Here is a 22,160-nt window from a genome sequence, read left to right on the forward strand (position 1 = left end):
ATAGCTACCTCTTTCAACACTCCAGGATGTAGAATATCAGAGCCTGGGGATTTATCAACCTTCAGCCCCATTAATTTCTCCAATACAACTTTCTTACTAATACTAATTTCCTTCAATTCCTCATTTTCCCTAAACCCTTGGATCTCTAATTCTGGGAGATTTCTTGTATCTTCCTCAGTAAGGACAGACACAAGTTAATCATTTGGTTTCTCTGCCATTTCTCTATTCCCCATTATAAATCCTCCTGACTCTGCCTGTCATGGACCCACATTGTCTTAGCCAAACATTTCCTTTTCACGTACCTGTAGAAGCTTTTACAGTCCGTTTTTATGTTTTTTGCTAGCTTATATTCATATTCTATTATCCCTTTCTTTATCAGTTTCTTGGTCCTCCTTTGTGTATTCTAAAATTCTCCCAGTCCTCTGGTTTACTACTATTTCTGCTCTACTATTTTTAATCTTATACAATCCTTCACTTCCTTTGTCAACCACGGTTGACTGTCTTTACTTTTAGGGTTTTTGTGCCTCAAAGGAATGTATAGTTGCTGTAAACTATGCAATAATTCTTTAAAGACTATCCATTATCTATGCACTGTCATACTTTTTAATGTATTTTCCCATTCCACCTCAGCCAATTTGCCCCTCATACCTTCATAATTTCCTTTGTTAAATTTAACACCCTGTTTCAGATTGAACTATCTCACTTACAAACATAATGTAAAATTCTATCATGTTATGGTCACTCAACCCCAAAGGTTTGTTTACAAGAAGATTATTAATTAGCCTTTTCTCATTACATAGTACTGGATCTAAAATAGCCTGTTCTCTAGTTGGTTCCTCTGCATATTGCTCTAGAAAACCATACCTAACACAGTCCAGAAACTCGTCCTCCACAGCATTAGTGCTCATTCGGTTTACCCAGTCAATGTCCAGATTAAAGTCACCCATAATTACTGTATTACCCAGGCCACATGCTTCTCTAATCTCCTGATCAATACCATGCCCTTCACTACCACTACTGTTTGGTGGCCTATAAATAACTGCTACCAATGTTTGCTGCCCCTTGCTGATTCTTAGCTCCACTAAACAGATTCCACATTTTGTTCTTCTGATCTGAGATCCTCCCTTACTAGTGTACTGATCCCATCCCTTATTATCAGCGCAACATCACCTCCTTTTCCTTTTTTTCTGCCCTTCCTAAATATTGAATATCCTTGAATATTCAGTTCCCAGTCTTGGTCACCCTGTAGCCACATTTCTGTTATGGCAATTAGATCATACCCATTTGTGCCTTCAAATCATCTACCTTGTTTTGAATTCTGCATGCATTCAGGTAGAGTGCCCTTAACTTTGTCTTTTTGACATTATTCTGCATTCTAAACTTAGTTGATGCTTGACTTTGTTTTGCTTGCCTTCTAATATTGCTTGCTACTTTTCTACCTCCTGTTACCAGTTTTATTTCCTTCCAATCTGAGCTGCCCCTCAGGTTCCCATCCCCCTGACAAGCTAGTTTAAATCCTCCCCAAAACATTAGCAAATCTCCCTGCAAAGATATTAGTTCCAGTCCTGTTAAGGTGTAGCCCGTCCATCTTGTACAGGTCCCACCTGCCCAAGAACTGGTCCCAATGCCTCAGAAATCTGATGCCCTCCCTCCTACACCAATTCTCCAGCCATGTGGTCAGTCAATCATTTCTCCTATTCCTATGCTCACTAGCATGTGGCACTGAGAGTAATCCTGAGATTATTGCTCTTGAGGTTCTGCATTTTAATTTCCTTTCTAACTCCCTAAAATCTGCTTTCAGGACCTTATCCCTCTTCCTACCTATGTCATTGGTACCAATGTGAACCACAATCTCTGGTTGTTCACCCTACCCCAGAAGGATGTCCTGCAGCCGGCCTGTGACATCCTTGATCCTGGGAGGGCAACACACCATCCTGGAGTCACGTCTACTGCAGCAAAAATACCTGTCTGATCCCCTGACTTATTGAATCCTCTATCACTATTGCTCTTCCACTTTTCTTCCTTCTCTCCTGTGCAAGTGAGCCACCAGTGGTTTTGCTCTGGCTGCACTTGCCTAAGCAACCATCGCCCTTACCAGTATCCAAAATGGCAAACCGATTAGCAAGCAAGATAGACTCAGGGGACTCTTGCACTGCTTGCCTGCTTCTCTTAGACTGCCTGGTGGTCACCCATTCCCTCTCTGCCTGCATGGTGCTAACCTGCGGTGTGCCCACCTTCCTAAACATGCTATCCACATAGTCCTCTGCCTCGCGAATGCACAACAGTGACTCCAGCCGCCGTTCGAGTTCTGCAACCCGGAGCTCAAGGTTCTGCAGCTGGTGAAACTTCCTGCAGATGTGTTTGTCTAGGACATGTGGTGCATCCGTGATTTCCCACATACCGCAGGATGAATATTCCATTTAGCCGAGCTGACCTGCCATACTGTAACTTTAAAAACTATTTATTACAATTAGATGTAGAATAACTTACCAGTTACTCACCAATCAGCTTCTTCCCCTGTACTGAAGAGAAAGGCAGCTACTGGAGGCTGAAAATGGTAGAAAAAGAAAGAAAGGGGTCCCTCTGTCTCTGAACTCCCTCACGCACCAAGTTTCCAGTTAACACTCTGTGCCTCCAGCAGCACTGAGAGTCCCCTGAATTTATGCTCCTTATAAACAATGCTGCTAGAGTTCGGAAACCAGTTTAAGTTAGCTACCTAATTAGCTAGCTGCAGCTACTCTCAGAGAGCTTGTATACCCCTGTTTAAAAGTGTAAGAAACTTAACTTACCTCTTAACTTATACAGTAATTTCATTTAGTTGCTAAATGTAAACAAAACAAAAACTAAACATCAGAGAGATTAACCCTTAAAATCCATTCACTTAGCAAACTCCCTTCTTCACACTCTGTGCCCTTCAGCAACACTCAGTGTATTTGTACATGGGATGTGAGCGTCGCTGGCAAGACCAGCATTTATTGCCCTCCCTGCGGGCTTGGGGGTGTGGATCTCTCCTCCGCATGCAATCTGTGGCCCAAGGAGGACCCCTGACGAGACTGACTTCACCTCCCGGGATCCACTTCCTCCTGGAATGCACAATCACACCTCGGCTCCTTTGCTGGGGCCTGCGGACTGGCCCTGGTGGCCTGACCATTCCTACCTCTGGTCCGGGGTTCCAGCGCAGGCCTGGGTTCAAGGCCTTTGCAGTACTGGCAGTGGCCACCACTCCCTCTAATTGGCCGGCAGCTCATGGAGGCGGGATCAGGAATCCTGGTTCGTGAAACTTTAATGTAAAAAGACCAGAGGATCTTTCCGGGGAGTGCAGGAAAAGTGAGGTGGGGATCCCCTGTCTTTTCGATCTGGCGCCGGGAGCCCTGCCTCCTACACAAAATCCAGCCCATAATGTGGGTTGACCCTCCTTTACAGTACGGAGGGAGTGCTGTATTGTAGAAAACATTGTCCTTTCGATGAGATGTTAAATTGATTCTTTTTGAGTTGTTCAAGTGGACATTTATATTGTTTGTTTATGGGATGTGAGCATCGCTGGCAAGACCAGCATTTATTGCCCATCCCTAATTGCCCTTGAGAAGGCCATGGTAAGCTACCTTCTTGAACCGCTGCAGTCCGTGTGGTGTAGGTACACCCACAGTGCTGTTAGGTAGAGAGTTCCAGGCTTTTGACTCAGTGGTGATGAAGGAACAATGATACATGTCCAACTCAGGTTGGTGTGTGACTTGGAGGGGAACTTGCAGATGGTGGTGTTCCTATGCTTCTGCTGCCCTTGTCCTTTTAGGTGCTGGAGGTTGTGGACTTGGAAAGTACTTTTCAGATTCGCTATTCAAAAAAGAGTAGGGAATTCTCATGGTATCTTGGCCAACGTTCTTCCCTCAACTAACAATTTGCTGTTCGTGGGATCTCACCGTGCATAACATGGTGCTTACATAGCAACAATCATTACTGTAAAGTAGTTCATTCTATGTAAAGAGTTTTGAAACATTTCTAAAAACTGACTAAGTAAATGCAAGCCTTTATTTCTTTCTTGTGGCTGTGCAGTGAAATGATTCTGTGGAGTGGTAGAAGATTGAAAGGTGTTGGTCTGAAGCTGATCCATTGATCACATTTAATGAAAATGTCCTACTCTAATACTGTTGATATTAGCTGATAAGAACATGGCTACTTGGTACAATTTTTTAATGGGGATGATTTCTCAGGCATTAGTTGATTGTACTATTCTTAAAACAGAAATAATGAGTTTTGCCTGACATAATGGTTTCATTTTCATTATGGTGCCCAGATTAACTTTCTTCAACTGCACCTGAAATCAGACTAATTAGTGCAAAGTCATTATATTGAAGTATTAGTTTGACAAATATAATGTCTGCAAACTGTACTATTTTCAAATTTTCACTGATTAAAATTTGGCTGTTGGAATATTTAAATTGAGAACTTTTTGCGATAGAACTCAATGACTACATTTGAATGATCCAATAGTTTGGATTAATAGATTGAAAATAAGAATACAGAGGAACACAGGTCTCATGACAAAGCCATGTGATTGTACTTAGTTTCATTCCTAAATGGTTTTTGGCACAAACAAAAGAAGTGAACAGTAATCAGAAAAGTTTTGGGGTCTCTGAAAAAAACACTTCAAATTAAAATTTATTCCATTGCAAAGTTAGAATGAAGTTTCAATATTTGTTTAAAAAATGTACTTGATTAGAATGGTCCTAGATTTGATTCTTGCTCGGGATAGTCATTTTCCTGCTCTGACTGCTCAGATGTTTTTGTCCTCTGGGTTTTGGAGCCTGTGAGGACTCCACCAATGACTGCCCCACAAGTACCTATACAGAGGCAGACTTAGCCATTTGGACAGGCAGCAGCATGTAGGGAGGAGGGCCAGAATTTAATGTTGAGGCGGTGAGCCCAACAACTGGCTGAAAAGTTGGGGACGAGTTCACCTCTGCCAGGCCAGGAAGCCACGCTGCAATTTTGCATGGCCCAGGCCCTTAATTGGCCTCGGTCGGGACTTCCACCACCTTGAGACAGGAAGTCCCACCTCCAAGTGCTGCCAATCAATCAGAGGGCTGGCAGCTCTTCAGTCCCAGCAGCAACACTAGGAGCAGTGGGCACTGCTGGGACTGCAACCAGCAAGAAGAGGAACGATGGACATCACCCTTCAAAGAGGTAAGTGGGAGTCAGGCCTCGTCGAGGACAATTGCCTAGGGAGTGGTGAGCGGGGTGGGGGGGGGGCGAGTGGGTTGGAGAGCAGGACAAGGGGGGTAATTTGGGGGGTGGGGAGTAGGTCTGTGCTGCTGGAAGGGCCCTTCATGGGACACAGGGTGCCCGATCAGGAGGACCAACCCCCAGCCTGCAAGGAGGCTGCCAGGTATTACTAAGTGGCCTTCTTAGGTGCTGAAGTCCCCATCCGCAACTGGTAAAATAGTAGCGGGGGTGGGTAGATGACAGGCACTGTATCACCTGCCACCCACATGATTTTATGCCCCCCTGCCTCCTAGCACACTCCCAGGGATGGTTGGGGATTGTTAGATTCCAGCTGAGAAGCGGGAGCACTTTGAGAAAAGTCCCCACTTCCAGGCACTCTTTCTTCATCTTCCATCTCATGGCCCACCCACACTTCCCTGGTAGCCAGGAGCTGGAGACCAGTTTGTTGTACTTCACTGGGGCACTGAACAGCCATTGATGAAAACCGGCACGCACTGAGTTTCCTGCCACTTCTGATGCTTCTTGCAGGTGGCCACCCTTTCCATGGACATAGACATTAGTGCAAAGACCTGTGTTACGAGTGCTTCTATATTTTTAAGCATTTTTTGAGGATTCATGTATTTTAGAGCTGGACATTGACTTATTTTGGGAAAACTGTAAAGACTCCATGGATGGGTTTTTATCAGGGTCATTGAGAGGTCGGGCGGCACAGTGGCGCAGTGGTTAGCACCGCAGCGTCACAGCTCCAGCGACCCGGGTTCTATTCTGGGTACTGCCTGTGTGGAGTTTGCAAGTTCTCCCCGTGTCTGCGTGGGTTTTCTCCGGGTGCTCCGGTTTCCTCCCACATGCCAAAGACTTGCAGGTTGATAGGTAAATTGGCCATTATAAATTGCCCCGAGTATAGGTAGGTGGTCGGGAAATATAGGGACAGGTGGGGATGTGGTAGGAATATGGAATTAGTGTAGGATTAGTATAAATGGGTGGTTGATGGTCAGCACAGACCCGGTGGGCCGAAGGGCCTGTTTCAGTGCTGCATCTCAAAAACTAAAAGGTCTGGCTTTGAAAACAAACAATCACTGGAAGGATCTTTCAAATAATTACCCAGCAGGACTTGTTTTTGACTTGGAGAAAGATGTTTTCAGAGAAGTGACAGCTCAAGATTTATAGGGGTCAGGGGGCTTGTGTCATGTGACAATGTTTATGGTTCCGTTTTGGACTGTGAGTTGGGATATGGACAATGATTAAAAAAGACAGTTGGAGAAAACTTGCCAAGAACAAACCACCTCAACTCAGTCTGTTCCAGCTGTTTGAAAAAGCCTGCTTGTTATCCATCTCTCGAGAAGCTGAGGAACAAGTGTAAGAAGCAGACTGAAGCTATTGCTGCATTTCTGCTGTAAGGCCTGTCTGAAACCTCTGTTGCTGCATTTCCTGGAAAGCCTACACAAACTGATTTTCAACGTCATCTAAAAAGTATTGTTCCAGGGAGATCCCAGTGACAGCCGTCTATACACATGCCAAACCAAAACAAAGGACATCACTTCATATCTTCTTTTTTTCCTTCTTCAAGAATTGGCAAGAACTTAGCCCAAGTGTTTTTTTCTCTGTTTTTCTTTGTAATAGAGCTCTAAAACGAAAATCCCTTTATTTTTCCGGTTAACCGATGTGTGTGTGTGTGTGTGTGTGTGTGTGTGTGTGTGTGTGTGTGTGTGTGTGTGTGTGTGTGTGTGTGTGTGTGTGTGTGTGTGTGTGTGTGTGTGTGTGTGTGTGTGTCTTAGGAGAAAAGGGAACTTTTATATTTTGATCTGTGTGTTTATGCTTTGCTTCATTACCGGTTAAGACTAGTTTTATAATAAACTGATAATTTTGTTGTTTAGTAAAGAAACCTGGTTGGTGTGTTTTATTCTGGGATAAAAATAGTCAATGACTGACCATTTCGTTAAGTGCAAAACAATTTAAATATATGTTGTGACCTGTGGAGAAGTGGAACTAAAATAAACTGTGCACTCCTCCCGCCTCAGTCGTAACACCTGCAACATCACGGCACCCCATGTTGGAGATTGGCTCCTTCAATCTCTCTCCAATCATGCACAATGCCTCTAGAAATGTTGTCAGGACCTCACACATTTCCTGCTGCTGCTCCAGATCAGTCCTCTTCTCTCTTCATTGATGATCTCCAAGGCCCAGCAACCTCAGTGTCCAGCTGAGCAGAGCTTAAAGGCTCCCACACCCAGTGATGGAAACTCTCCACTGCTATACTTGTCGTCAACACATTCTCATGCTCACTTGTGATGTGTGCTTCATCATGTAACAAACCACCCCAGCTCCTCTGAGGTGCATATACCTGAGCTGGTGGAAGGTCTGCATGAGTTCTGTGATGGTGCATCAGCAGAGTGAGTGACCTCCTCTGAGGAGTTTTCGTCCTCCTCCAACACCAGCTCCTGAGGGAACTTGTAGGACTTGTTGGCGATGCAGGGCATGAATTAGAACTGACAAGGTGAAAGGGTACTAAGTCATCATTGTGCCGATCATCATATTTCAGTGTCTGCTGACATCAAGTCAAGAGGATTGAATGTTGTATGCCATGTGGCTGTTATATTTAATTCTGTCACCAATTAGAAGGAGACCCTCATCCCACCAGTGCCTATGGCCAGGCATGCTGAGATCTGCCTTATCTCCAGAACTACCTCGGCAGCTGTCAAAGTGAAGATGACTGGAGGGCCAGTTCTGGCTCTCTGCCTTTCCCTGGTGCTCTGTGCTGTTTTTTCCTGCAGGAGAGAATCAAAAGACCTATGAGTGTGAGGTGTAGAATGTTTTGAGAGGATGGAAGCAGAACACTTGTGGTGGGTGACTATGAGGGATGGGTGTGACATTGCTATGTGGGTGAGTGTCAGTGATGGCTGGTCAGTTGGGGAATGTGAAGAGATGCAGCGATAGAGATGGATGGGTGCGTTGGTCTGAGAGGAGTGATGTGCAGGAGAAGGCTGGAGAAGGGAGAGTGAAGTGATTTGAATTTGAATGTCACATGTTAATCTGCTTCCTTTGTCCTGATCAGAGTATTGAATCTCTTGCGGCACTGTATCCAGGAGTGAGGCACATACTCTTCCTGCTGACCTCCCCTCCCACTTCCAGCCACACCTGCTTGTTTTATGAGGTTGCCTTCCTTCCCCTGTCTACAGGGAACAGAATCTCTCGGCAGGCCCTTACAGTCTGCTATATTATCTCTGGAGATGCATCGGAGAAGCCTTTCCATGTTGAGCCTCCGTTTGTGTAGTTTTTGGGTCTGTCAGAACACATTTACCATCCTTCAGTTCTGACCCTTGCAGGGTCCCTTTAAATAGTGGAGCTGAAAGAGATTGTTGCAGGTTGTTATTACTCCCGCTCACTGTGATTGGTTGGGAAACACAAAAGTCTGATGCAAATACAGTGGCTGTGTTTAAAAGCCTCTGACAAACGCGCTGCTGAATCTTTCATATTCTCTTCACATTGCTGGCCTCCTCTACAGCAAGTGGGTGTGATAGTTAAAATTCAGCCCACTGTGTTTGGCCAGAGTTTTTTGTTGTTCTTAGATTGACTAGTTGGCTATGTGTATGTTGAAATCAATTATAGATCCTTCTGGCCTGAAGGAGACATTGCAGAGTAGATTTTCTTCAGAACTGCTTTGTCTATAAGCTGGATGGAAGGATTGCAAACCCCTCATAGAACCTGCCTAATTTTCATTCCAATAATTTCAAAGAATGAAAATCAGGTTGGTTTTATAAAAGGTGGGTTAGATTATTGCTCAGGTGAAGGTGAAAATCTACCCAAATGGGCCGTCATTTCAGAGGTGACTTCGCCAAAGAACTTCAAGAGCTTTACCTACACCTAGATTTAGAGCACCCATTCTGAGGATCTAAGGTGGTTGCCAATATCACATCCCATCACCATTTCACAGAGAGCAAGATTGTGTTCATATCGAGACTCAGTTTTTTTCAAAAATAGGTTTCCATTGCATAAAAACATTTTGGTATGAAATGCTGTCGCAAAATTTTCTGTTCAACCCGAAACTGTTTGAATATAATTGCAAATGTTATTAACACAATGGAGTTACTCAAAGGTGGGTGTTTTTGTCTGCCCCAGTGATTACCAGATTGAGTTCATGAAGCAAACAATGTTCATTCTCATCGTTAACATCCTCCATGACCTTCACGAGGTGTGAGCCATCGCCAGTCACTCTCATACCAACAAAATTATTAATAGCACTTGTCAAAGTGCTCCTGAATAAACTGGACAATATTGGTTCGCTCCCTGTCTTGCAAATATATAGCAGGGCTAGACCAAAAGAATGATCATTGGTATGAAGCGTGAAAGTGACCCAGTGTGCAGTTAAATTCAGAGGTGCATGCAATGCCAAGCTGCTTTATATGTCAGGTGTGAAATGAATTACACTAATGCTTTCCTCATGAGGGACATAACCTTTCCTTTTACAGATAAATGGATATTGAGAATATCTGGATGTGAGAAAGGAAATGGTAAGGGATAGTACATCTTGGTTAAAAAAGAAGCATCATAATCTTTTGAAGTCTTAATTTTTAATAACAGAATATGGCTCCAGATCCGGTGTAATTAGTTAACTTATCAGTTGTGCTTTCTGTACAGACGGATTATAATTTTGTAAGATATTTCCTGGTTTCCAATGTGCAATAGCTAATTAATTAAATTTGCCTTCCTTTTTCAAGCATGTTGGTGGCATGTCTGGAGAAGGGTTGGACAGAACGTAGTGAAATAAATAAAAGCAAAATACTGCGGATGCTGGAAATCTGAAATAAAAACAAGAAATGCTGGAACCACTCAGCAGGTCTGGCAGCATCTGTGGAAAGAGAAGCAGAGTTAACGTTTCGGGTCAGTGACCCTTCTTCAGAACTGACAAATATTAGTAAAGTCACAGGTTATAAGCAAGTGAGGTGGGGGTGGGGCAAGAGATAACAAAGGAGGTCTAGATTGGACCAGGCCACATAGCTGACCAAAAGGTCACGGAGCAAAGGCAAACAATATGTTAATGGTGTGTTGAAAGACAAAGCATTAGTATAGATTAGGTGTTAATACATTGAATATTGAACAGCAGCAAGTGCAAACCTGAAAAAAAACAGTGTGTAAGCAAACTGAACTAACTAAGATGAAATGAAATAAATGCAAAAAAAAGATAGTAAAAAATGTAAAAAAGAATGTAAAAAAAAAGGAAGAAAAAATAACTAAAAATGAAAGTAAAATGGGGGGCTGTCATGCTCTGAAATTATTGAACTCAATGTTCAGTCCGGCAGGCTGTAGTGTGCCTAATCGGTAAATGAGATGCTGTTCCTCGAGTTTGCGTTGATGTTCACTGGAACACTGCAGCAATCCCAGGACAGAGATGTGAGCATGAGAGCAGGGGGAATGTTGAAATGGCAAGCAACCGGAAGCTCAGGGTCCTGCTTGCGGACTGAGCGGAGATGTTCCGCAAAGCGGTCACCCAGTCTGCGCTTGGTCTCCCCAATGTAGAGGAGACCACACTGTGAGCAGCGAATACAGTATACTACATTGAAAGAAGTACAAGTAAATTGCTGCTTCACCTGAAAGGAGTGTTTGGGGCCTGGGATAGTGAGGAGAGAGGAGGTAAATGGGCAGGTATTACACCTCCTGCGATTGCAGGGGAAGGTGCCATGGGACGGGGACGAGGTGGTGGGGGTAATGGAGGAGTGGACCAGGGTGTCGCGGAGGGAACAATCCCTTCGGAATGCTGACAGGGGAAGGGAGGGGAAGATGCGACTGGTAGTGGCATCACGCTGGAGGTGGCGGAAATGGCGGAGGATGATCCTTTGGATATGGAGGCTGGTGGGGTGAAAAGTGAGGACAAGGGGAACCCTGTCACGGTTCTGGGAGGGAGGGGAAGGGGTGAGGGTAGAGGTGCGGGGAATGGGCCGGACACGGTTGAGGGCCCTGTCAACCACAGTGGGGGGAAATCCTCGGTTGAGGAAAAAGGAGGCCATATCAGAAGCACCGTCATGGAAGGTAGCATCATCAGAGCATATGCGTCGGAGACGGAGAAACTGGGAGAATGGAATGGAGTCCTTACAGGAGGTAGGGTGTGAAGAAATGTAGTCGAGGTAGCTGTGGGAGTCGGTGGGCTTATAATGGATGTTAGTAGACAACCTATCCCCAGAGATGGAGACAGAGAAGTCGAGGAAGGGAAGGGAAGTGTCAGAGATGGACCATGTAAAGGTGAGAGAAGGGTGGAAATTGGAAGCAAAGTTGATAAAGTTTTCCAGTTCGGGGCGGGAGCAGGAAACGGCACCGATACAGTCATCAATGTACCGGAAAAAGAGTTGGGGGAGGGGGCCTGAGTAGGACTGGAACAAAGAATGCTCGACATATCCCACAAAAAGACAGGCATAACTAGGACCCATGCGGTACCCATAGCGACACCTTTTACTTGAAGGAAGTGCGTGGAGTTGAAGGAGAAGTTGTTCAATGTGAGAACAAGTTCAGCCAGGCGGAGGAGGGTGGTGGTGGATGGGGACTGGTTGGGCCTCTGTTGCAGGAAGAAGCGGAGAGCCCTCAAACCATGCTGGTGGGGGATGGAGGTGTAGAGCGATTGGACTTCCATAGTGAAGAGGAGGCGGTTGGGACCAGGAAACTGGAAATTGTCAAAATGACGTAGGGCGTCAGAAGAGTCACGGATGGATGTAGGTCAGAAGAAACTGGACCAGCGGAGAAAAGATAGAGTCTAGATAGGAAGAAATAAGTTCAGTGGGGCAGGAGCAGGCTGACACAATCGGTCTGCCGGGACAGTCCCGTATTATAGTAGTGAAATAAAGGATCAGTACTCCTGCATGTTTGGATACAATCTCCTGTTTCAGCAGCACACCTAATATCCTTTTGGGTTTTATGTTAGGTCTTTCATTTAGGTTTAGCATCACTGATCGCTTTTGTAAGTGGATCTTGTGCCCACTATGAACCTGATCGTGCCTTTATCTTCCCATATATAGATAAATGTAACGAGGCCAAGGAATTAAACAGAGAACACTTGTCACTATACATTGGCTTACTGGAATGTGCTCCCATATGGTTTTCTTCATTCCACAGATTGAATCTATACTCTGACAAACCAGGCCTCAGACTACAAGCAACAGCAAATTGATCAGGTAAATGAACAGTATTCAGCATATTTACAGAGCTACACATTTTGCTGTGCTATATTATATATAAGTAGTTATATTATATATAATATATATACAACTCCCTGAGCTATCTCTAAACATACAGTGGTGGCAGTTTACTTCTAATGAGTCAAAACTTTATCAGTGAGTTATTGATTTAGCATAGTCTTTCTGGTACTGGCAAACTAATTGCCAATCTAGGTGCCCATAGTCCCAAACAAGATCACATGAGAAACTTCAAGTCACAAAGTAGCCCATGAAAATACTACGGCCAACCATTTACCCTGCCTCTTCTCACAGGTTTGATATACAGTTGTTAATCAGAACTATCATCTCAGGCTGGCTTGATTCTTTGATCTGTGCCAGATAATTTGAACTACTTGAACTGAGAAGATGTCAGAACATACAACATTAGAAAATTACCTAATTATGTAGATTGATTGCTATTTCCAAAGTTCAAACACAGCTAATGATTATATGACAAAGATGAAACTTCTATGGGCTAGTCGATTGAAAATGAAATGCTTTTGTCACTTAAGCAATTAATTTATTAAACTCTCTTTCATTTGATAGGATTCAAAACACAAATGCCCATAATTGATTTTGATCTGAAAAACTGGAATGCATCATACAGAATCAACTGATCGAAATCAATGTGAATCCTTTTATGGACTGTGGCCAAGAGTAAAGAATCAAATTGATAAACTAAAGACATACAGAAGTGCTTAATTTATGTCACAATGTACGCAACTTGATTCGCATCCTTGTATCTCTGCCTAGGCCAAGGAGTTAGAGGACAGCTAGTACATTCCTCTGTCTCTAGCTTCAAGTGAACATTGACGCAACATCACTATCAATGCTATTGATGCTCTGCAGCTTCACAGATTATTATATTGCAGATGCTACATGAAAAAAAGTAATTCAAAATTGCTTTTATTTCAGATATTTGTCTATGTGTCAAACCCAGCCATTAAGAATGACGTGCAAGCTGTTTTCTGAAAATCAAGTCTCCATTTTACACCCGAATGTAACAATACTACTAAGGGCTGAATTTTTCAGCCCATTGTGGGTCCCAGCAGCAGGGCCAGATATGAGAGAGGCGCCACTGTACATCACTTATGCGGCCAGCCAATCACAATCATGCGTTTGGGTCGACCCATTTGAACACAGGAGATGCAGGGCCTGTCCCATTTGGAGGAAGGGAGCGGGTCCCACGAGACTCCCGTGGCGTTGACGGTTGAAAGCAATGCAGGTGCTGCTGCCATATGTAAAACGCTGCCAACCCTGTTGAACTGCTCCTTTACTTGTTGAGTTTGATACTGGTTTGCCTTTGTGCTGCTGTGCTACTGGATGTAGACCCACTGCTGTTGACCCCCCTGCCTGGAGCCCCTGTGCTGCTGTGCTGCTGAGCAGCCCCCCCCACTTTCTTCTAAACTCCAGAGAATATAGGCCCCATTTAGTCAGCCTCGCATCATAGGACAACCCCCTCATCCCAGGGACCATTTTAGTGAACTTTCGCTGTATCGCCTTCAATGCAAGTATATCCTTTCTTAAATGTGGAGATCAAAACTGCTTACGTTACTCCAGATGTGGTCTCACCAAAATCCTGGTCAATTGTAGCAAGACGTCCCTATTCCTGTACTCCAATCCCCTTGCAATAAACGCCAACATGCCATTTGCCTTCCTAATTGCTTGCTGCACCTGCTTGTTAACCTTCTGCAGTCCTTGTACAAGCATACCCAAATCTCTTTGAACATGAACACTTACAAGTTTCACACTTTTTAAAAAATATTCTGCTTTTCTTTTCTTACGACCAAAGTGAATAACTTCACACTTACCTATATTATTCTCCATCTGCCATCTTGTTGCCCACTCACTTAACCTGTCTATATCTCTTTGCAGCCTCTCTGTCTCCTCCCCACAGCTTACCTTTCCACCTACCTTCGTATCATCTGCAAATTTAGATACATTAGTCTCTGTCTCTTCATCTAAATGATTAATATAGATTGTAAATAGCTGAGGCCCCAGCACTGATCCTTGCGGCACTCCACTATTCACTCCTGCCAACATGAAAATGCCCTGGTTATGCCCACTCATTGCTTCCTGTCTGTTAAGCAATCATCTATCCATGCTAATATATTACCCCCAACTCCAGGAGCCCTTATTTTGCCTATTAACCTTTTATGCGGCACGTTATTGAAAGCCTTTTGGAAATTCAGGTATACTACATCTACTGGTTCCCCTTTATCTATCGGACGAGTTACATCCTCAAAAAAACTTTAATAAATTTATCAAACAGGATTTCCCATGTTGACTTGTTCTAATCATGGGGCTGAATCTTCTGTGCCCGATGCCGACATCAGCGGTGGGCAAAAAAAACAGCGGCCCACACAGTTTTCCGTGCGGCGGCTCATTTCAATAGCCAGGGCGGGCAGCACCCCATGATCACATGGAGAGGACTGGCTTTCCAAACCGGCAATGGTGTCAGCTGCCTGTGCGCAAGCGCTGAAGCCATTTTTAAAGGATTTTCAGCCCTACCGGGAAACTTAAATATTTAAAGATAAAATTAATAAAAATAAATAAAGACATTTCTTCTGCCCCTCTCCCACCACCCCCCCCCACCCCACAATAACAATTAAATTATTTATTTGCTGTCCCCCACCAAAACACTTTCCTTGTCCACCTGACTTTCCCCCCCCGCCAAACTGCATAAACATTAAACTCCAACGCTTCCCACCATCCCCTACACCAAATGATGTTACGTTGACCCCTGTTCCCCCCACCCCCTGCACTAAGAAACTTACCTCCTCCCCCCTCTCCACCAGTGTGGCACCTTATTTCCCCGGATCCGAAGGCGTGGGAGTGCCGGCCATCGACCCAAAGATCACAGTGGGACATCGGGCAGTGGCATAAGTATCATTTATTCATTCATTTTAATTTATTTAAGTATTCAAATGGGGGTCCCGTCACCAAGCGGCGGGGGGCCGCCACAAAGCCTCGCGGTAATATCGGGCCGGGCCCTCCCGGAAATGGGGTGCGTAGCGGCCCTCTCCCAGAGTCATCATCAGGTTCCCCCGCCACGGACCCCAATGCCTGGGGAGAACAAAATCCAGCCCATACTGTGCTTTTCTAAGTGCATTGTTAAGACTTCATTAATAATAGATTCCAGCAATTTCTCAATGACTGATGTTAGGGTAACTGGCCTCTAGATCCCCGTTTCCTCTCTTTCTTCTTTCTTGAAAAGCGGTGTAACATTTTCCAACTTCCAATATGATGGGACCATTCCTGAATCTATGGAATTTTAGAAAATTGTAGGTAGCGCATCCACTATCTTTGCAGCCATCTCTTGTAGAACCCTAGGGCTGAATTTTACTGTCCTGCTGCCACTCCTGGTGGCAGGCGAAGAAAATGCGTACCGTACGTCATCACGCTACCGCAATCTTCAACCCAGCGGCTCATTTGAATATGCCGGGCAGGCCCCCCCCCCAAATATGTGGCGGGGGTGGCCTCAGCTACACCGTCAACAGCGTTGCCTGTTTCTGCACAGGCGTTGGCGCCATTTTTAGAGGGCTGCCAGGCCTGCATTGACAGATCACAGTTGACCCCGCCTCCCCCAAAATGCAACAAAAATTAAAGTTTGACCCATCCCCCCAACTACACCAAAAAAGCCCAGATTACCCCTTTTCCATCCCAACTGCACTAAGTGCACAGTTGTCCCTTTCACCCCCACAACTGACCTAAGTGCAGAGCTGACCACTCCCGCCCCCCAACTTTACTACAATGCAGAGTTCCCCCCTTCCCTACTCTGGGCGGGTAAATGAAGGCATGGGAGTGCTACACATAGCTCGGATGATCAGGAACTGCCAGTAAGATTGCTCCAGCTTCCCTTTAAATGCATTTAAATAGGTGATTTTAATATTCAAATCCAGTCCCACCGCAGAGCGGCAAAAGTGCCGCCACAGAGCTTCCCCACCGCAGTGAATTTGGCGCCCGGCATTCCTGGCAACGGGCTTTGTGACGGGCCGCTGCGGCTGTGATCTTCCGCGCCCCCCTGCTGCCACAGAGCCCAATGTCGGGAGCTCAACAAAATTCAGCCCCTATGATGTAGGCCATCAGGTCCTGGAGATTTGTCAGATTTTAGTCCCTTAAGTTTCTCCAAAATTTTTCTCTGCTGATATTGATTTCATTAATCTCCTCACTCTTTTTAACCCTCCAGGCCTCAGGCTGCCAGAGGACGCTTGCCAAGTCACCCCACGCCATGAGGCAGTGTGTTCAGCAGCCTGCCTCTAGCCCAGCTGCCAACGCAGGGGAAGCACTTCATCGAAGCTCACAGAAACACGCGAACAGAGCACCTAGATGCACTTGGCGTTTCATGGGTGTATGCAACCTGGCTTTGTTATTGGGTACAGTGAACAATTAAATAAATGAGGGTCACTTCCATTGTTGAGAATCTCTCATGCTTTCCCTGCTTCTCGTTCAGATGCCACCTTCACGCTTTCCCCCTCAATGGGCTGCCAGCGAAAGGGCAGGCTGTGTCTGGTCACCTTCGCAGCTTTGTGCTGCACCTAGTGAGCCTGGGCTCAAGGCACAGGAGGGTGATAGGAAAGAGGCAACACATGGAATATAGTGAGGTGAATCTTTATTGAGTTCACTTGGAACAGGCATCATGGTGGCAGGAATCGGGTATATATGAGATTGTCCTGAGCCTCTCTTGCATGCCTCTCAATGGTCCCTGCCTCTGGTACAAGGGTTTCATCATCCCTCACTGCCTATTCAGCATCCTCTTCCACATCTTCCTCGTCGGTTGAGAACTGGTGAGCAATCATGTGCTCTTCATGTAAGGCCTCCCCCCTCTGTCGTGTTAGATTGTGCAGAGCACAGCAGACAACTATGATATGCGAGACCCTCACTGGGCACACTGCAGGGCTCCACTGGCTCAATCAAAACACCGGAATCTCATTTTCAGCAGCCCAATGGCCTGCTTGATGGTCGCACAGGTGGAGCCGTGACAGGTGATGTCCCTCCCCTCTGCTGCATTGCGAGGGATCGTCAATGGCGTCAGTAGCCATGTCTTAAATGGGTGACTCTTGTCCCCGAGAATCCATCCCTGAAGGCGAGCAGGGGCCAGAAAAGCTGAGTGGGACCTGAGACTGTTGAAGTATGTAGACCTTGTGACTGCTTTCCGGGAAGTGGGTACAGACCTGCAGGAAACTCTTTCAGTGGTGGCAGACCAGTTGTAAGTTGATGGAATGGAAGCCCTTCCTGTTGATGAAGCCTGCTGGCTGCTGCGGGAGTCTTGATGGCCACATGCATGCAATTGATGACACTTTGCACTCGGGAAGCTGATGGCTCTCTCTGCCTGAATGTCATGGTCGGTCCGGTAACACGCGTAGTCGCCAGCCCTCTTGAAAAGGCATTGGTCACCTCCTTGATACAGCAGAGTGCTGTAGCCCGTGACAGCCCACATATGTCCCTAGTGGATCCCAGGAAAGAGCTGGAGGCGTAAAAGTTGAGTGCCATGGTGATCTTCAGGCTCATCGACATTTGGATGTCCACCAAAGCCCATGGGTTGCAGCTCGTGCTGTAGCATGGTGCATGAGTCAGTGATGGCCTCCCTGGAGAGCCACAATCCTCACTGACACTGCTGCTCGGACATTTGGAGCTGAGGCAAGTCCGATACACTCTCTGCTTCTTAGCGCGGTCGCCTGCTGTGACTACCCTAGTCGATCTTCAGCTTGCTCAGCCACCACCTGGGCCTGCCTTCCTCTAAGTCTCTGCGCACAATGCAGGGATCTACAAAAACTGGGTGTATGAGAGCCATTCCAGCTGGTCGCTCCTCCTTCCATGAGCTGTCCCTGGAGAGAGCATCTTAACTTTGAAACCTTCCCCTTGCTACTCCCCTCTGAAGACAGGCTAATGTCCCTCAGCACCCACCTTTGCAGAGAGCCCAATACCTGAGATAAAGCCCATTCTTGACTCGAGGGCTTCCACCTTTGCCTCCAGGGCTGCAACCCCACTGCTTCCACTCTTGCTGTGAGGACTTCTACCCCTCTGTGCCCACTCCTGCCGTGCAGGCTGCAACCCCTCCGTGCCCACCATTGCCTGGAGGGCTGCACCACTGTTGAACAATGGCCACCGCACCCCACATTCACCTTCTTGCAATCATCCAGCACTTCCCATCGCTGCTTTCCATGGGTGGCAACTGGGTGGGGACCAGAAGGCATGTAATCCCTGTGTGCTGTTGATTTAATTCAAAACCCTTCAAAAAATTGGAGTGAGATCCATGCAAATGCATATTAAGTAACCTGTTCAGCAATTCAAATTGCAGTCCCACTAAGCACAACACCGCCTTGGACCTTTCCCTCTGCTGACAAAATCTGGAACCAACATCACGGCGTCGAGTTTCCAGGTGAGCACTTCTCTTCCTAATTTTTTAGCACCTCAAACCTCCAATCCCACTCCTGCTGGCCAGATAAAATTATAAAATTCAGCCCTAAGTTTGCAGTTATACTGCCGCTGTGCAGTTATGCAAAGTTGACAATATAACTCTGTAGTCAGATCCCGATCTTGACTTTGGAACGGGGGGGAAGAAGAAGCTACCTGTCACTTGTCATTTCAATTCTCCATCATGTTCCCACTCTGACCGTTATGTCCTTGGCCTGCTACAGTGTTCCAATGAAGCTCAAAGCAAGCTGTAGGATGGCATCTCATCTTTCGACTGGGCACTTTACAGCCTTCTAATTCAACACTGAGGTCAATAATTTCAGATCATAACCACTGCCCCATTTTTTTCCTCACTGGTTCATTTCTCCCCTCCCCAATTTCTTTCTTAATCCCTTTAATTTGTGCTCATATGGAGGCTATCCTGCCATTTGCACCTCATCCAGACACATCTTTTGTTTCCTTTACTTGTCCCATTATCATTCTCTTTGGCTTTGCAGCATGAAACCTTTGTCAGTTAATCTCTCCTGCTCTCCACTCAATCTATTTTTTTAATTGTATTTTTTATTTATTTAGAGATACAGCACTGAAGTAGGCCCTTCAGCCCACCGAGTCTGTGCTGACCATCAACCACCCATTTATATTAATCCTACATTAATCCCATATTCCTACCACAACCCCGCCTTCCCTCAATTCCCCTACCCCTATACTAGGGGCAATTTGTAAATGGCCAATTTACCTATCAACCTGCAAGTCTTTGGCTGTGGGAGGAAACCGAAGCACCCGGCGAAAACCAACGCGGTCACAGGGAGAACTTGCAAACTCCGCACAGGCAGTACCCAGAATCGAACTCGGGTCGCTGGAGCTGTGAGGCTGCGGTGCTAACCACTGCGCCACTAAGCCGCCCAATCACAGACCTTTTCTTTTGTTCTTCTTCCCCTTCCCCCTTTCATTTGCTCAAACCCTGTTATATTTCTAGTTTTTGACATTTCTGATGAAAGGTCACAGATATGAAGCATTAACTCTGTTTCTCTCTCCAGAGATGCTGCCTGACCTGCTGAGTATTTCCAGTATTTTCTGTTTTTCAACCAGTTTGTGGAATCTATTCCAAATTGAATCAATGAGAGTGAAGCATCAAACCTTGACCCATTCGTCAACACAGCCTCCATTCATGCTGAAAACAGCAAATCTTCCACGTCCCAAAAAAGCGGGAGCTGTAGGTTTGTAATAGACCTACTAGTGAATTACTAACTAGGAGGAAGTATGGTACAGCCCTCTCCCTGCAGGGAAAATCCTTAGAAAAGAGTCGGAGGGACACATGATCAATGAGGTTTTAAACAAGACACTGTGAGGCAAAGGCCTGGATCTCACAGCTGGAAGCAAATGATGCAAAAAATGTTTGCCGTTAGAGTACCTAGAAATAGGGGCGGCACAGTGGCGCAGTGGTTAGCACCGCAGCCTCACAGTTCCAGGGACCTGGGTTCGATTCTGGGTACTGCCTGTGCGGAGTTTGCAAGTTCTCCCTGTGTCTGCGTGGGTTTCCTCCGGGTGCTCCGGTTTCCTCCCACACGCCAAAGACTTGCAGGTTGATAGGTTAATTGGCCATTACAAATTGCCCCTAGTATAGGTAGGTGGTAGGGAAATATATAGGGACAGATGGGGATGTGGTAGGAATATTGGATTAGTGTAGGATTAGTATAAATGGGTGGTTGATGGTCGGCACAGACTCGGTGGGCCGAAGGGCCTGTTTCAGTGCTGTATCTCTAAACTAAACTAAACTAAATAAATCGGATGCTTAAAAAAACTAAAGAGATGGGGCATGTGGTTTATTATTTTTCCCATTTTGCTAGGGAGAAGTGAGATTGAGTTAAGTAGGTAGAATTTGGTCCCATTGTATTTGTTTGAGTGTTGCTCTGTATGTTTAGTCACTGTCTGCAAAATAAATCAATTTAATCAATCATATTGCAACTTTATTTTATCAATTGTTTCAGTGATCAATAATAAACTGAGTATAGTTTTAAAAAAACACTTCAAATACTAAAAGTAAAAAAATGGAAATGTGAAGCAGATTGGCTAGCATCTGAAAGCAAAATGATTGATATTTCAAGAAGAACAACGTGTTTACTCTGTGTATTCTCAGATTCTTTCCTCTTATTACAGACTCAAGAGGAAAAGAATGCCGCTGGCCACTTTGTATAGTGCTGTAACTGTATTAGGAAATAATGGGGTAGAATTTCCACATTGGTTCCCCCAATCTCTGGCTATACTTTGGTGAGAAATCAGTGGAAAGCCTGGAGAAACAACGTAAACAGCCATTTCTTCAGGGATCTCTATTGATCTTCCACCAAAATGCATAGCAGGAAATCTTAAGAACACCTTGCACAAACTTCAGGGGCATATGCTAATGCATCACCATGCGTAATAACCCAAACAATTCTTCCAGCAGTATAATCAGTTTAACAAAGCTTTGGTCAGTGCCTTCAGCAAGAACAGCTGTTGAAAACCTGCCATTTTGGAAAAAATCTGCATTTGACTGAGCCACAGAAACACTTGGCTAAAGAAAAAGTGAAGCTACAGCCTCAGAAAACAAAGGAACACCCACAAAAAATAAAACACAGAGGAAAAGAGTGAGAGAATCATGAATCACATTCATGACATCTTGTGAAAAATTGAATAAGCTGCCACAATTGGAATGTAATATCTGACAAACCTGTTCAGACAGACAAATTAAATTGTATCCAGCAGTCAAAAGTTACATGGAGGGTAAGCTCAACAAATGTGATTGAAATCCTTGGAGATTTTTGGAAATGCAGTAGATCCTGTGGTCATTTAGCAAAATAGCTTTGAGCCTTGTTATTACTGGCTTTGGATGGACTGTAATGATGCTGGCTGCATTTGTGAATTAAGGTCTCCAATCTGTGCGTCTGCTCTTTTCAAAACTTAGCAAGCTGAGCACTGACAGGAACATGGATGCTTCACTGTGCATCAGCTTCTCCACCAACCTATTTCATGTTAGATTATTAATGGGACTGTGACATTATGTATGTGCTGTGTGTAGGTACATGATCATCCAGAGGAGCAATTACAGTACTGCGATATGGAACATTTTACTACTTGACACCTGGTGACAGCATCAAATCTTTAATCTTGTGTAATGTAGAAAAAGAAAGATCTATTAGTAACTTTAAATCGATCAGATGTCCAGCTTTTCACCTTTACTCTCAACAGTAACTCAGTACAACTTCAGTGAATGGATCATTATGCCACAAGGATACTTAGTGTGAAAACAGCATTTAAATGAATGCCCAAGCACATCATTGAGTGAAT

The sequence above is a fragment of the Heterodontus francisci genome, chromosome 14, assembly GCF_036365525.1.
Source record: "Heterodontus francisci isolate sHetFra1 chromosome 14, sHetFra1.hap1, whole genome shotgun sequence".
In the NCBI taxonomy this organism is placed as follows: Eukaryota; Metazoa; Chordata; class Chondrichthyes; order Heterodontiformes; family Heterodontidae; genus Heterodontus; species Heterodontus francisci.